The sequence below is a fragment of the Rhinoderma darwinii genome, unplaced genomic scaffold, assembly GCF_050947455.1.
Source record: "Rhinoderma darwinii isolate aRhiDar2 unplaced genomic scaffold, aRhiDar2.hap1 Scaffold_443, whole genome shotgun sequence".
In the NCBI taxonomy this organism is placed as follows: domain Eukaryota; kingdom Metazoa; phylum Chordata; class Amphibia; order Anura; family Rhinodermatidae; genus Rhinoderma; species Rhinoderma darwinii.
The window spans coordinates 21,142-36,401 of NW_027463888.1; the positions used below are offsets into that span (position 1 = coordinate 21,142).

The 15,260-nt window shown below is 40.0% G+C and overlaps 14 non-coding genes across 14 annotated transcripts; all 14 read right to left on the reverse strand.

The window, feature by feature from the left end:
- Nucleotides 1-1,820: 1,820 nt before the first annotated feature.
- TRNAF-GAA (transfer RNA phenylalanine (anticodon GAA)) lies at nt 1,821-1,893 on the reverse strand. Its single transcript has one exon. It is a non-coding gene; the product is annotated as a tRNA-Phe (tRNA).
- A 383-nt stretch (nt 1,894-2,276) lies between these two features.
- Nucleotides 2,277-2,349, reverse strand: TRNAF-GAA (transfer RNA phenylalanine (anticodon GAA)). The gene has a single exon. It is a non-coding gene; the product is annotated as a tRNA-Phe (tRNA).
- A 348-nt stretch (nt 2,350-2,697) lies between these two features.
- Nucleotides 2,698-2,770, reverse strand: TRNAF-GAA (transfer RNA phenylalanine (anticodon GAA)). Its single transcript has one exon. It is a non-coding gene; the product is annotated as a tRNA-Phe (tRNA).
- A 1,196-nt stretch (nt 2,771-3,966) lies between these two features.
- On the reverse strand, nt 3,967-4,039 carry TRNAF-GAA (transfer RNA phenylalanine (anticodon GAA)). Its single transcript has one exon. It is a non-coding gene; the product is annotated as a tRNA-Phe (tRNA).
- A 3,136-nt stretch (nt 4,040-7,175) lies between these two features.
- TRNAF-GAA (transfer RNA phenylalanine (anticodon GAA)) lies at nt 7,176-7,248 on the reverse strand. Its single transcript has one exon. It is a non-coding gene; the product is annotated as a tRNA-Phe (tRNA).
- Nucleotides 7,249-7,596: 348 nt separating this feature from the next.
- TRNAF-GAA (transfer RNA phenylalanine (anticodon GAA)) lies at nt 7,597-7,669 on the reverse strand. Its single transcript has one exon. It is a non-coding gene; the product is annotated as a tRNA-Phe (tRNA).
- Nucleotides 7,670-8,017: 348 nt separating this feature from the next.
- TRNAF-GAA (transfer RNA phenylalanine (anticodon GAA)) lies at nt 8,018-8,090 on the reverse strand. The gene has a single exon. It is a non-coding gene; the product is annotated as a tRNA-Phe (tRNA).
- A 787-nt stretch (nt 8,091-8,877) lies between these two features.
- TRNAF-GAA (transfer RNA phenylalanine (anticodon GAA)) lies at nt 8,878-8,950 on the reverse strand. The gene has a single exon. It is a non-coding gene; the product is annotated as a tRNA-Phe (tRNA).
- A 1,903-nt stretch (nt 8,951-10,853) lies between these two features.
- Nucleotides 10,854-10,926, reverse strand: TRNAF-GAA (transfer RNA phenylalanine (anticodon GAA)). The gene has a single exon. It is a non-coding gene; the product is annotated as a tRNA-Phe (tRNA).
- A 348-nt stretch (nt 10,927-11,274) lies between these two features.
- TRNAF-GAA (transfer RNA phenylalanine (anticodon GAA)) lies at nt 11,275-11,347 on the reverse strand. Its single transcript has one exon. It is a non-coding gene; the product is annotated as a tRNA-Phe (tRNA).
- An 802-nt stretch (nt 11,348-12,149) lies between these two features.
- On the reverse strand, nt 12,150-12,222 carry TRNAF-GAA (transfer RNA phenylalanine (anticodon GAA)). Its single transcript has one exon. It is a non-coding gene; the product is annotated as a tRNA-Phe (tRNA).
- Nucleotides 12,223-13,445: 1,223 nt separating this feature from the next.
- Nucleotides 13,446-13,518, reverse strand: TRNAF-GAA (transfer RNA phenylalanine (anticodon GAA)). The gene has a single exon. It is a non-coding gene; the product is annotated as a tRNA-Phe (tRNA).
- Nucleotides 13,519-14,300: 782 nt separating this feature from the next.
- TRNAF-GAA (transfer RNA phenylalanine (anticodon GAA)) lies at nt 14,301-14,373 on the reverse strand. Its single transcript has one exon. It is a non-coding gene; the product is annotated as a tRNA-Phe (tRNA).
- Nucleotides 14,374-14,988: 615 nt separating this feature from the next.
- TRNAF-GAA (transfer RNA phenylalanine (anticodon GAA)) lies at nt 14,989-15,061 on the reverse strand. Its single transcript has one exon. It is a non-coding gene; the product is annotated as a tRNA-Phe (tRNA).
- Between the last annotated feature and the right edge of the window lie 199 nt (nt 15,062-15,260).

The following is a 15,260-nucleotide window of genomic DNA, read 5'->3' on the forward strand; positions in this document are numbered from 1 at the left end:
CTGATCGTCAAAAAGCAACGATGGAAAATAACTATTGGAGATATGAACAGAGCCTTATCCACCTCAGTAAGGTGCAGCAACCTACCATTTTATGTCCTCAAACCTGTTCCAAGAAAATGTTGTCTATATCAGCCAATTCCCCCTGTAGGTTCAAAAGTAATAGGGGAAGAATAGGAAATTTTGACTGCAAAAGAGATTGGAATGAGGGTCTTGTGGATGCTGTTAAGCAGCATTTTCTTTGGCACTTTTTTTTTTGCTCAAGTAAGGTTAGATGCTAGTTAAAAGTTTTAGTATTATTTTTACATTATTTAAAATGCAGAACAAAAACCTTTATATGATTCTAGCCTGTGGGTTTCCTTGGAAACTAGGCTGTCCCCCTCTAAAATACTGCATAACGTTCATAAGCGTATGTCGCATCCATCCAATAATCAGAATAATACACAATAATCTTCAACGCTGGGGCCAGTAGAGGTATCACCCACAATCATGCTCAAGAGATACTGGTTCTCATTAAACCCTTCCTACCATGGCCGTATTTAGTTTCTTCCTCCCCTTATTGCAAGTGCGGTCACTTTTTAAATTTCCGTCAACATATGGGCATGTTTTTTTGCAGGAGAGTCATAGTTTTGTTGTACCATATAAAATAGTGCTTTGACCATTAAAGCTTACAGCAAGCAAGGAGAGGAAATGAGCCCAGCGGAACCCGACATTCAATCCAGTGACTAAACAAACGCGGAAAAGGGAAGCTATGAGACACCCCAAAATACCAAAGAATTTAGATTATTCTGGGACAAGATTCTCTGAAACCTGGGATCGATCCAAGGACCTTTAGTCTATTGCTCTCCCAACTGAGCTATTTCGGCTTACACAGTATAAGATCTTGATATTTTTCGCGACTCCGGATCTTTACAGGCTGTCCTACTTTATCACTTTTGGACGGATAAAGAGTTGTATACTGCAACAGTGTATAGTATTCTAAAGGACAACTGTTATTTCACTGCTCGGTTTCACAAACCACCTAGTGAAAAATATTTAATAATGTAGATCGCAACATAATGTAAAATCATAACACTTTAATAAAAAGGGAGCTTTACTTACACTCAGTAATTGTAGATTAAGATAGTGATTTGACCATTAAAGCTTGCAGCAAGCAAGGAGAGGAAATGAGCCAAGCGGAACCTGACATAAAGCCCTGGGGGAATCTAGTGGCTAAACATCCGGGGAGAATGGAAGCTATGAGACACCCCAAAATCCCAAACAATTTAGATTATTCTGGGACACGATTCTTAGTTATAAGAAAAGTAGTACCTGCCGAAACCCGGGATCGATCGAGACCTTTAGTCTAACGCCCTACCAACTGAGCTATTTCGGCTTACTCTATATAAGATCTTGATATTGTCTGTGACTCCGGATCTTTACAGGCTGTCCTTTCTCACTTTTGGATGGATAAAGAGTTGTGTACTGCAACAGTGTATAGTATTCTAAGGGAGAAATTTTATTTCACTGCTCAGTTTCAGAAAGCACCCAGTGCAAAATTGTCAATAATATAAATGTAAAGCGCAACATAATGTAAAATCGTAACACTTTAATAAAAAGGAAGCTTTTGTTACACTCAGAAATTGTAGATTAAAATAGTGCTTTGATCATTAAAACTTACAGCAAGCAAGGAGAGGAAATGATCCCAGTGGAACCCGACATTCAGCCATGGGGGAATCTAGTGGTTAAACATCCTGGAGATGGGAAGTTATGAGAAACCCCAAAATCCTAAATAATTTAGATTATTCCGGGACACGATTCTTAGTTATAAAAAAAGAAGTACCTGTCGAAACACGGGATCAAACCGGGGACCTCTAGATATTCAGTCTAACACTCTCCCAACTGAGCTATTTTGACTTATGCACTTTAAGTTCTTGATATGTTTTTCGACTCCGGATCTTTACAGGCTGTCCTTTCTCACTTTTGGATGGATAAAGAGTTGTATACTGCAACAGTGTAAATGTATGCCGCAACATAATGTAAAATCGTAACACTTTAATAAAAAGGGAGCTTTTGTTACAATCAGAAATTGTAGATTAAAATAATACTTTGACCATTAAAACTTACAGCAAGCAAGGAGAGGAAATGTGTTCAGCGGAACGTGACATTCAGCCCTGGGGAATCCAGTGACTAACAGTGACTAAACATCCGGGGAGAAGGGAAGATTTGAGACACCCCAAAATCCCAAAGAATTTAGATTTTTCTGGGACACGATTCTTAGTTATAAGAAAAGTAACACCTGCGAAAACCCGGGATTGAACCAGGGACCTTTAGATCTTCAGTCTAACGCTCTCCCAACTGAGATATTTCGGCTTAAGCACTTTAAGATCTTGATATTTTCTGCGACTCCGGATCTTTACAGGCTGTCCTTTCTCACTTTTGGATGGATAAAGAGTTGTCGCAACATAATGTAAAATCGTAACACTTTAATAAAAAGGGAGCTTTTGTTACAATCAGAAATTGTAGGTTAAAATAGTACTTTGACCATTAAAACTTACAGCAAGCAAGGAGAGGAAATGTTCTCAGCGGAACCCGACATTCAGCCCTGGGGAATCCAGTGACTAAACATCCGGGGAGAAGGGAAGCTTTGAGACACCCCAAAATCCCAAAGAATTTAGATTATTCTGGGACACGATTCTTAGTTATAAGAAAAGTAGTACCTGCCGAAACCCGGGATCGAACCAGGGACCTTTAGATCTTCAGTCTAACGCTCTCCCAACTGAGCTATTTCGGCTTACGCACTTTAAGATCTTGATATTTTTTGCGACTCCGGATCTTTACAGGCTGTCCTTTCTCACTTTTGGATGGATAAAGAGTTGCCGCAACATAATGTAAAATCGTAACACTTTAATAAAAAGGAAGCTTTTGTTACAATCAGAAATTGTAGATTAAAATAGTACTTTGACCATTAAAACTTACAGCAAGCAAGGAGAGGAAATGTGCTCAGCGGAACCCGACATTCAGCCCTGGGGAATCCAGTGACTAAACATCCGGGGAGAAGGGAAGCTTTGAGACACCCCAAAATCCCAAAGAATTTAGATTATTCTGGGACACGATTCTTAGTTATAAGAAAAATAGTACCTGCCGAAACCGAACCAGGGACCTTAAGATCTTCAGTCTAACGCTCTCCCAACTGAGCTATTTCGGCTTACGCACTTAAAGATCTTGATATTTTTTGCGACTCCGGATCTTTACAGGCTGTCCTTTCTCACTTTTGGATGGATAAAGAGTTATATACTGCAACAGTGTAATTGTATGCCGCAACATAATGTAAAATCGTAACACTTTAATAAAAAGGGAGCTTTTGTTACATTCAGAAATTGTAGATTAAAATAGTACTTTGACCATTAAAACTTACAGCAAGCAAGGAGAGGAAATGTGCTCAGCGGAACCCGACATTCAGCCCTGGGGAATTCAGTGACTAAACATCCGGGGAGAAGGGAAGCTTTGAGACACCCCAAAATCCCAAAGAATTTAGATTTTTCTGGGACACGATTCTTAGTTATAAGTAAAATAGTAACTGCCGAAACCCGGGACCTTTAGATCTTCAGTCTAACGCTCTCCCAACTGAGCTATTTCGGCTTACGCACTTTAAGATCTTGATATTTTTTGCGACTCCGGATCTTTACAGGCTGTCCTTTCTCACTTTTGGATGGATAAAGAGTTGCCGCAACATAATGTAAAATCGTAACACTTTAATAAAAAGGAAGCTTTTGTTACAATCAGAAATTGTAGATTAAAATAGTACTTTGACCATTAAAACTTACAGCAAGCAAGGAGAGGAAATGTGCTCAGCGGAACCCGACATTCAGCCCTGGGGAATCCAGTGACTAAACATCCGGGGAGAAGGGAAGCTTTGATACACCCCAAAATTTCAAAGAATTTAGATTTTTCTGGGACACGATTCTTAGTTATTAGAAAAGTAGTACCTGCCGAAACCCGGGATCGAACCAGGGACCTTTAGATCTTCAGTCTAACGCTCTCCCATCTGAGCTATTTCGGCTTATGCACTTTAAGATTTTGATATTTTCTGCGACTCCGGATCTTTACAGGCTGTCCTTTCTCACTTTTGGATGGATAAAGAGTTGTCGCAACATAATGTAAAATCGTAACACTTTAATAAAAAGGGAGCTTTTGTTACAATCAGAAATTGTAGATTAAAATAGTACTTTGACCATTAAAACTTACAGCAAGCAAGGAGAGGAAATGTGCTCAGCGGAACCCGACATTCAGCCCTGGGGAATCCAGAGACTAAACATCCGGGGAGAAGGGAAGCTTTGAGACACCCCAAAATTTTTTGCGACTCCGGATATTTACAGGCTGTCCTTTCTCACTTTTGGATGGATAAAGAGTTGCCGCAACATAATGTAAAATCGTAACACTTTAATAAAAAAGGAGCTTTTGTTACATTCAGAAATTGTAGATTAAAATAGTACTTTGACCATTAAAACTTACAGCAAGCAAGGAGAGGAAATGTGCTCAGCGGAACCCGACATTCAGCCCTGGGGAATCCAGTGAATAAACATCCGGGGAGAAGGGAAGCTTTGTGACACCCCAAAATCCCAAAGAATTTAGATTATTCTGGGACACGATTCTTAGTTATTAGAAACCCAGGATCAAACCAGGGACCTTTAGATCTTCAGTCTAACGCTCTCCGAACTGAGCTATTTCGGCTTATGCACTTTACGATTTTGATATTTTTTGCGACTCCGGATCTTTACAGGCTGTCCTTTCTCACTTTTGGATGGATAAAGAGCTGTATACTGCAACAGTGTAAATGTATGCCGCAACATAATGTAAAATCGTAACACTTTAATAAAAAGGGAGCTTTTGTTACAACCAGAAATTGTAGATTAAAATAGTACTTTGACCATTAAAATTTACAGCAAGCAAGGAGAGGAAATGTGCTCAGCGGAACCCGACATTCAGCCCTGGGGAATCCAGTGACTAAACATCCGGGGAGAAGGGAAGCTTTGAGACACCCCAAAATCCCAAAGAATTTAGATTATTCTGGGACACGATTCTTAGTTATAAGAAAAGTAGTACCTGCCAAAACCCAGGATCAAACCAGGGACCTTTAGATGTACAGTCTAACGCTCTCCCAACTGAGCTATTTCGGCTTACGCACTTTAAGATTTTGATATTTTTTGCGACTCCGGATCTTTACAGGCTGTCCTTTCTCACTTTTGGATGGATAAAGAGTTGCCGCAACATAATGTAAAATCGTAACACTTTAATAAAAAGGAAGCTTTTGTTACAATCAGAAATTGTAGATTAAAATAGTACTTTGACCATTAAAACTTACAGCAAGCAAGGAGAGGATATGTGCTCAGCAGAAACCGACATTCAGCCCTGGGGAATCCAGTGACTAAACATCCGGGGAGAAGGGAAGCTTTGAGACACCCCAAAATCGCAAAGAATTTAGATTATTCTGGGACACGATTCTTAGTTATAAGAAAAGCAGTACCTGCCGAAACCCGGGACCTTTATATCTTCAGTCTAACGCGCTCCCAACTGAGCTATTTCGGCTTATGCACTTTATGATTTTGATATTTTTTGCGACCCTGGATCTTTACAGGCTGTCCTTTCTCACTTTTGGATGGATAAAGAGTTGTCGCAACATAATGTAAAATCGTAACACTTTAATAAAAAGGGAGCTTTTGTTACAATCAGAAATTGTAGATTAAAATAGTACTTTGACCATTAAAACTTACAGCAAGCAAGGAGAGGAAATGTGCTCAGCGGAACCCGACATTCAGCCCTGGGGAATCCAGTGACTAAACATCCGGGGAGAAGGGAAGCTTTGAGACACCCCAAAATCCCAAAGAATTTAGATTATTCTGGGACACGATTCTTAGTTATAAGAAAAATAGTACCTGCTGAAACCGAACCAGGGACCTAAAGATCTTCAGTCTAATGCTCTCCCAACTGAGCTATTTCGGCTTACACACTTAAAGATCTTGATATTTTTTGCGACTCCGGATCTTTACAGGCTGTCCTTTCTCACTTTTGGATGGATAAATAGTTGTATACTGCAACAGTGTAATTGTATGCCGCAACATAATGTAAAATCGTAACACTTTAATAAAAAGGGAGCTTTTGTTACATTCAGAAATTGTAGATTAAAATAGTACTTTGACCATTAAAACTTACAGCAAGCAAGGAGAGGAAATGTGCTCAGCGGAACCCGACAGTCAGCCCTGGGGAATCCAGTGACTAAACATCCGGGGAGAAGGGAAGCTTTGAGACACCCCAAAATCCCAAAGAATTTAGATTATTCTGGGACACGATTCTTAGTTATAAGAAAAATAGTACCTGCCGAAACCGAACCAGGGACCTAAAGATCTTCAGTCTAACGCTCTCCCAACTGAGCTATTTCGGCTTATGCACTTTAAGATCTTGATATTTTTTGCGACTCCGGATCTTTACAGGCTGTCCTTTCTCACTTTTGGATGGATAAAGAGTTGTCGCAACATAATGTAAAATCGTAACACTTTAATAAAAAGGGAGCTTTTGTTACAATCAGAAATTGTAGATTAAAATAGTACTTTGACCATTAAAACTTACAGCAAGCAAGGAGAGGAAATGTGCTCAGCGGAACCCGACATTCAGCCCTGGGGAATCCAGTGACTAAACATCCGGGGAGAAGGGAAGCTTTGAGACACCCCAAAATCCCAAAGAATTTAGATTTTTCTGGGACACGATTCTTAGTTATAAGTAAAATAGTAACTGCCGAAACCCGGGACCTTTAGATCTTCAATCTAACGCTCTCCCAACTGAGCTATTTCGGCTTACGCACTTTAAGATCTTGATATTTTTTGCGACTCCGGATCTTTACAGGCTGTCCTTTCTCACTTTTGGATGGATAAAGAGTTGCCGCAACATAATGTAAAATCGTAACACTTTAATAAAAAGGGAGCTTTTGTTACAATCAGAAATTGTAGGTTAAAATAGTACTTTGACCATTAAAACTTACAGCAAGCAAGGAGAGGAAATGTGCTCAGCGGAACCCGACATTCAGCCCTGGGGAATCCAGTGACTAAACATCCGGGGAGAAGGGAAGCTTTGATACACCCCAAAATTTCAAAGAATTTAGATTTTTCTGGGACACGATTCTTAGTTATTAGAAAAGTAGTACCTGCCGAAACCCAGGATCGAACCAGGGACCTTTAGATCTTCAGTCTAACGCTCTCCCAACTGAGCTATTTCGGCTTATGCACTTTAATATCTTGATATTTTCTGCGACTCCGGATCTTTACAGGCTGTCCTTTCTCACTTTTGGATGGATAAAGAGTTGTCGCAACATAATGTAAAATCGTAACACTTTAATAAAAAGGGAGCTTTTGTTACAATCAGAAATTGTAGATTAAAATAGTACTTTGACCATTAAAACTTACAGCAAGCAAGGAGAGGAAATGTGCTCAGCGGAACCCGACATTCAGCCCTGGGGAATCCAGAGACTAAACATCCGGGGAGAAGGGAAGCTTTGAGACACCCCAAAATCCCAAAGAATTTAGATTATTCTGTGACACGATTCATAGTTATAAGAAAAGTAGTACCTGCCGAAACCCGGGATCGAACCAGGGACCTTTAGATCTTCAGTCTAACGCTCTCCCAACTGAGCTATTTCAGCTTATACACTTTAAGATCTTGATATTTTTTGCGACTCCGGATCTTTACAGGCTGTCCTTTCTCACTTTTGGATGGATAAAGAGTTGTCGCAACATAATGTAAAATCGTAACACTTTAATAAAAAGGGAGCTTTTGTTACAATCAGAAATTGTAGATTAAAATAGTACTTTGACCATTAAAACTTACAGCAAGCAAGGAGAGGAAATGTGCTCAGCGGAACCCGACATTCAGCCCTGGGGAATCCAGTGACTAAACATCCGGGGAGAAGGGAAGCTTTGAGACACCCCAAAATCCCAAAGAATTTAGATTATTCTGTGACACGATTCATAGTTATAAGAAAAGTAGTACCTGCTGAAACCCAGGATCGAACCAGGGACCTTTAGATCTTCAGTCTAACGCTCTCCCAACTGAGCTATTTCGGCTTATGCACTTTAAGATCTTGATATTTTCTGCGACTCCGGATCTTTACAGGCTGTCCTTTCTCACTTTTGGATGGATAAAGAGTTGTCGCAACATAATGTAAAATCGTAACACTTTAATAAAAAGGGAGCTTTTGTTACAATCAGAAATTGTAGATTAAAATAGTACTTTGACCATTAAAACTTACAGCAAGCAAGGAGAGGAAATGTGCTCAGCGGAACCCGACATTCAGCCCTGGGGAATCCAGTGACTAAACATCCGGGGAGAAGGGAAGCTTTGAGACACCCCAAAATCCCAAAGAATTTAGATTATTCTGGGACACGATTCTTAGTTATAAGAAAAATAGTACCTGCCGAAACCGAACCAGGGACCTTAAGATCTTCAGTCTAACGCTCTCCCAACTGAGCTATTTCGGCTTACGCACTTAAAGATCTTGATATTTTTTGCGACTCCGGATCTTTACAGGCTGTCCTTTCTCACTTTTGGATGGATAAAGAGTTGTATACTGCAACAGTGTAATTGTATGCCGCAACATAATGTAAAATCGTAACACTTTAATAAAAAGGGAGCTTTTGTTACATTCAGAAATTGTAGATTAAAATAGTACTTTGACCATTAAAACTTACAGCAAGCAAGGAGAGGAAATGTGCTCAGCGGAACCCGACATTCAGCCCTGGGGAATCCAGAGACTAAACATCCGGGGAGAAGGGAAGCTTTGAGACACCCCAAAATCCCAAAGAATTTAGATTATTCTGTGACACGATTCATAGTTATAAGAAAAATAGTACCTGCCGAAAACCGAAATCGAACCAGGGACCTTTAGATCTTCAGTCTAACGCTCTCCCAACTGAGCTATTTCAGCTTATGCACTTTAAGATCTTGATATTTTTTGCGACTCCGGATCTTTACAGGCTGTCCTTTCTCACTTTTGGATGGATAAAGAGTTGTCGCAACATAATGTAAAATCGTAACACTTTAATAAAAAGGGAGCTTTTGTTACAATCAGAAATTGTAGATTAAAATAGTACTTTGACCATTAAAACTTACAGCAAGCAAGGAGAGGAAATGTGCTCAGCGGAACCCGACATTCAGCCCTGTTGGAATCCAGAGACTAAACATCCGGGGAGAAGGGAAGCTTTGAGACACCCCAAAATTTTTTGCGACTCCGGATATTTACAGGCTGTCCTTTCTCACTTTTGGATGGATAAAGAGTTGCCGCAACATAATGTAAAATCGTAACACTTTAATAAAAAGGGAGCTTTTGTTACAATCAGAAATTGTAGGTTAAAATAGTACTTTGACCATTAAAACTTACAGCAAGCAAGGAGAGGAAATGTTCTCAGCGGAACCTGACATTCAGCCCTGGGGAATCCAGTGACTAAACATCCGGTGAGAAGGGAAGCTTTGAGACACCCCAAAATCCCAAAGAATTTAGATTATTCTGGGACACGATTCTTAGTTATAAGAAAAATAGTACCTGCCGAAACCGAACCAGGGACCTAAAGATCTTCAGTCTAACGCTCTCCCAACTGAGCTATTTCGGCTTACGCACTTAAAGATCTTGATATTTTTTGCGACTCCGGATCTTTACAGGCTGTCCTTTCTCACTTTTGGATGGATAAATAGTTGTATACTGCAACAGTGTAATTGTATGCCGCAACATAATGTAAAATCGTAACACTTTAATAAAAAGGGAGCTTTTGTTACATTCAGAAATTGTAGATTAAAATAGTACTTTGACCATTAAAACTTACAGCAAGCAAGGAGAGGAAATGTGCTCAGCGGAACCCGACAGTCAGCCCTGGGGAATCCAGTGACTAAACATCCGGGGAGAAGGGAAGCTTTGAGACACCCCAAAATCCCAAAGAATTTAGATTATTCTGGGACACGATTCTTAGTTATAAGAAAAATAGTACCTGCCGAAACCGAACCAGGGACCTAAAGATCTTCAGTCTAACGCTCTCCCAACTGAGCTATTTCGGCTTACGCACTTAAAGATCTTGATATTTTTTGCGACTCCGGATCTTTACAGGCTGTCCTTTCTCACTTTTGGATGGATAAATAGTTGTATACTGCAACAGTGTAATTGTATGCCGCAACATAATGTAAAATCGTAACACTTTAATAAAAAGGGAGCTTTTGTTACATTCAGAAATTGTAGATTAAAATAGTACTTTGACCATTAAAACTTACAGTAAGCAAGGAGAGGAAATGTGCTCAGCGGAACCCGACATTCAGCCCTGGGGAATCCAGTGACTAAACATCCGGGGAGAAGGGAAGCTTTGAGACACCCCAAAATCCCAAAGAATTTAGATTTTTCTGGGACACGATTCTTAGTTATAAGTAAAATAGTAACTGCCGAAACCCGGGACCTTTAGATCTTCAGTCTAACGCTCTCCCAACTGAGCTATTTCGGCTTACGCACTTTAAGATCTTGATATTTTTTGCGACTCCGGATCTTTACAGGCTGTCCTTTCTCACTTTTGGATGGATAAAGAGTTGCCGCAACATAATGTAAAATCGTAACACTTTAATAAAAAGGGAGCTTTTGTTACAATCAGAAATTGTAGGTTAAAATAGTACTTTGACCATTAAAACTTACAGCAAGCAAGGAGAGGAAATGTGCTCAGCGGAACCCGACATTCAGCCCTGGGGAATCCAGTGACTAAACATCCGGGGAGAAGGGAAGCTTTGATACACCCCAAAATTTCAAAGAATTTAGATTTTTCTGGGACACGATTCTTAGTTATTAGAAAAGTAGTACCTGCCGAAACCCGGAATCGAACCAGGGACCTTTAGATCTTCAGTCTAACGCTCTCCCAACTGAGCTATTTCAGCTTATGCACTTTAAGATCTTGATATTTTTTGCGACTCCGGATCTTTACAGGCTGTCCTTTCTCACTTTTGGATGGATAAAGAGTTGTCGCAACATAATGTAAAATCGTAACACTTTAATAAAAAGGGAGCTTTTGTTACAATCAGAAATTGTAGATTAAAATAGTACTTTGACCATTAAAACTTACAGCAAGCAAGGAGAGGAAATGTGCTCAGCGGAACCCGACATTCAGCCCTGGGGAATCCAGTGACTAAACATCAGGGGAGAAGGGAAGCTTTGATACACCCCAAAATTTCAAAGAATTTAGATTTTTCTGGGACACGATTCTTAGTTATTAGAAAAGTAGTACCTGCCGAAACCCGGGATCGAACCAGGGACCTTTAGATCTTCAGTCTAACGCTCTCCCAACTGAGCTATTTCGGCTTACGCACTTTAAGATCTTGATATTTTTTGCGACTCCGGATCTTTACAGGCTGTCCTTTCTCACTTTTGGATGGATAAAGAGTTGTATACTGCAACAGTGTAATTGTATGCCGCAACATAATGTAAAATCGTAACACTTTAATAAAAAGGGAGCTTTTGTTACATTCAGAAATTGTAGATTAAAATAGTACTTTGACCATTAAAACTTACAGCAAGCAAGGAGAGGAAATGTGCTCAGCGGAACCCGACATTCAGCCCTGGGGAATCCAGTGAATAAACATCCGGGGAGAAGGGAAGCTTTGTGACACCCCGAAATCCCAAAGAATTTAGATTATTCTGGGACACGATTCTTAGTTATAAGAAACCCGGGATCAAACCAGGGACCTTTAGATCTTCAGTCTAACGCTCTCCGAACTGAGCTATTTCGGCTTATGCACTTTACGATTTTGATATTTTTTGCGACTCCGGATCTTTACAGGCTGTCCTTTCTCACTTTTGGATGGATAAAGAGCTGTATACTGCAACAGTGTAAATGTATGCCGCAACATAATGTAAAATCGTAACACTTTAATAAAAAGGGAGCTTTTGTTACAATCAGAAATTGTAGATTAAAATAGTACTTTGACCATTAAAATTTACAGAAAACAAGGAGAGGAAATGTGCTCAGCGGAACCCGACATTCAGCCCTGGGGAATCCAGTGACTAAACATCCGGTCAGAAGGGAAGCTTTGAGACACCCCAAAATCCCAAAGAATTTAGATTATTCTGTGACACGATTCATAGTTATAAGAAAAGTAGTACCTGCCGAAACCCGGGATCGAACCAGGGACCTTTAGATCTTCAGTCTAACGCTCTCCCAACTGAGCTATTTCAGCTTATACACTTTAAGATCTTGATATTTTTTGCGACTCCGGATCTTTACAGGCTGTCCTTTCTCACTTTTGGATGGATAAAGAGTTGTATACTGCAACAGTGTAATTGTATGCCGCAACATAATGTAAAATCGTAACACTTTAATAAAAAGGGAGCTTTTGTTACATTCAGAAATTGTAGATTAAAATAGTACTTTGACCATTAAAACTTACAGCAAGCAAGGAGAGGAAATGTGCTCAGCGGAACCCGACATTCAGCCCTGGGGAATCCAGTGAATAAACATCCGGGGAGAAGGGAAGCTTTGTGACACCCCGAAATCCCAAAGAATTTAGATTATTCTGGGACACGATTCTTAGTTATAAGAAACCCGGGATCAAACCAGGGACCTTTAGATCTTCAGTCTAACGCTCTCCGAACTGAGCTATTTCGGCTTATGCACTTTACGATTTTGATATTTTTTGCGACTCCGGATCTTTACAGGCTGTCCTTTCTCACTTTTGGATGGATAAAGAGCTGTATACTGCAACAGTGTAAATGTATGCCGCAACATAATGTAAAATCGTAACACTTTAATAAAAAGGGAGCTTTTGTTACAATCAGAAATTGTAGATTAAAATAGTACTTTGACCATTAAAATTTACAGAAAACAAGGAGAGGAAATGTGCTCAGCGGAACCCGACATTCAGCCCTGGGGAATCCAGTGACTAAACATCCGGGGAGAAGGGAAGCTTTGAGACACCCCAAAATCCCAAAGAATTTAGATTATTCTGGGACACGATTCTTAGTTATAAGAAAAGTAGTACCTGCCAAAACCCAGGATCAAACCAGGGACCTTTAGATGTACAGTCTAACGCTCTCCCAACTGAGCTATTTCGGCTTACGCACTTTAAGATTTTGATATTTTTTGCGACTCCGGATCTTTACAGGCTGTCCTTTCTCACTTTTGGATGGATAAAGAGTTGCCGCAACATAATGTAAAATCGTAACACTTTAATAAAAAGGAAGCTTTTGTTACAATCAGAAATTGTAGATTAAAATAGTACTTTGACCATTAAAACTTACAGCAAGCAAGGAGAGGATATGTGCTCAGCGGAAACCGACATTCAGCCCTGGGGAATCCAGTGACTAAACATCCGGGGAGAAGGGAAGCTTTGAGACACCCCAAAATCGCAAAGAATTTAGATTATTCTGGGACACGATTCTTAGTTATAAGAAAAGCAGTACCTGCCGAAACCCGGGATCGAACCAGGGACCTTTATATCTTCAGTCTAACGCACTCCCAACTGAGCTATTTCGGCTTATGCACTTTATGATTTTGATATTTTTTGCGACCCTGGATCTTTACAGGCTGTCCTTTCTCACTTTTGGATGGATAAACAGCTGTATACTGCAACAGTGTAAATGTATGCCGCAACATAATGTAAAATCGTAACACTTTAATAAAAAGGGAGCTTTTGTTACATTCAGAAATTGTAGATTAAAATAGTACTTTGACCATTAAAACTTACAGCAAGTAAGGAGAGGAAATGTGCTCAGCGGAACCCGACATTCAGCCCTGGGGAATCCAGTGACTAAACATCCGCGGAGAAGGGAAGCTTTGAGACACCCCAAAATCCCAAAGAATTTAGATTTTTCTGGGACACGATTCTTAGTTATAAGTAAAATAGTAACTGCCGAAACCCGGGACCTTTAGATCTTCAGTCTAACGCTCTCCCAACTGAGCTATTTCGGCTTACGCACTTTAAGATCTTGATATTTTTTGCGACTCCGGATCTTTACAGGCTGTCCTTTCTCACTTTTGGATGGATAAAGAGTTGCCGCAACATAATGTAAAATCGTAACACTTTAATAAAAAGGGAGCTTTTGTTACAATCAGAAATTGTAGGTTAAAATAGTACTTTGACCATTAAAACTTACAGCAAGCAAGGAGAGGAAATGTGCTCAGCTGAACCCGACATTCAGCCCTGGGGAATCCAGTGACTAAACATCCGGGGAGAAGGGAAGCTTTGATACACCCCAAAATTTCAAAGAATTTAGATTTTTCTGGGACACGATTCTTAGTTATTAGAAAAGTAGTACCTGCCAAAACCCGGGATCGAACCAGGGACCTTTAGATCTTCAGTCTAACGCTCTCCCAACTGAGCTATTTCGGCTTATGCACTTTAAGATCTTGATATTTTCTGCGACTCCGGATCTTTACAGGCTGTCCTTTCTCACTTTTGGATGGATAAAGAGTTGTCGCAACATAATGTAAAATCGTAACACTTTAATAAAAAGGGAGCTTTTGTTACAATCAGAAATTGTAGATTAAAATAGTACTTTGACCATTAAAACTTACAGCAAGCAAGGAGAGGATATGTGCTCAGCGGAAACCGACATTCAGCCCTGGGGAATCCAGTGACTAAACATCCGGGGAGAAGGGAAGCTTTGAGACACCCCAAAATTTTTTGCGACTCCGGATATTTATAGGCTGTCCTTTCTCACTTTTGGATGGATAAAGAGTTGCCGCAACATAATGTAAAATCGTAACACTTTAATAAAAAGGGAGCTTTTGTTACTATCAGAAATTGTAGATTAAAATAGTACTTTGACCATTAAAACTTACAGCAAGCAAGGAGAAGAAATGTGCTCAGCGGAACCCGACATTCAGCGCTGGGGAATCCAGAGACTAAACATCCGGGGAGAAGGGAAGCTTTGAGACACCCCAAAATCCCAAAGAATTTAGATTATTCTGTGACACGATTCATAGTTATAAGAAAAGTAGTACCTGCCGAAACCCGGGATCGAACCAGGGACCTTTAGATCTTCAGTCTAACGCTCTCCCAACTGAGCTATTTCGGCTTATGCACTTTAAGATCTTGATATTTTTTGCGACTCCGGATCTTTACAGGCTGTCCTTTCTCACTTTTGGATGGATAAAGAGTTGTCGCAACATAATGTAAAATCGTAACACTTTAATAAAAAGGGAGCTTTTGTTACAATCAGAAATTGTAGATTAAAATAGTACTTTGACCATTAAAACTTACAGCAAGCAAGGAGA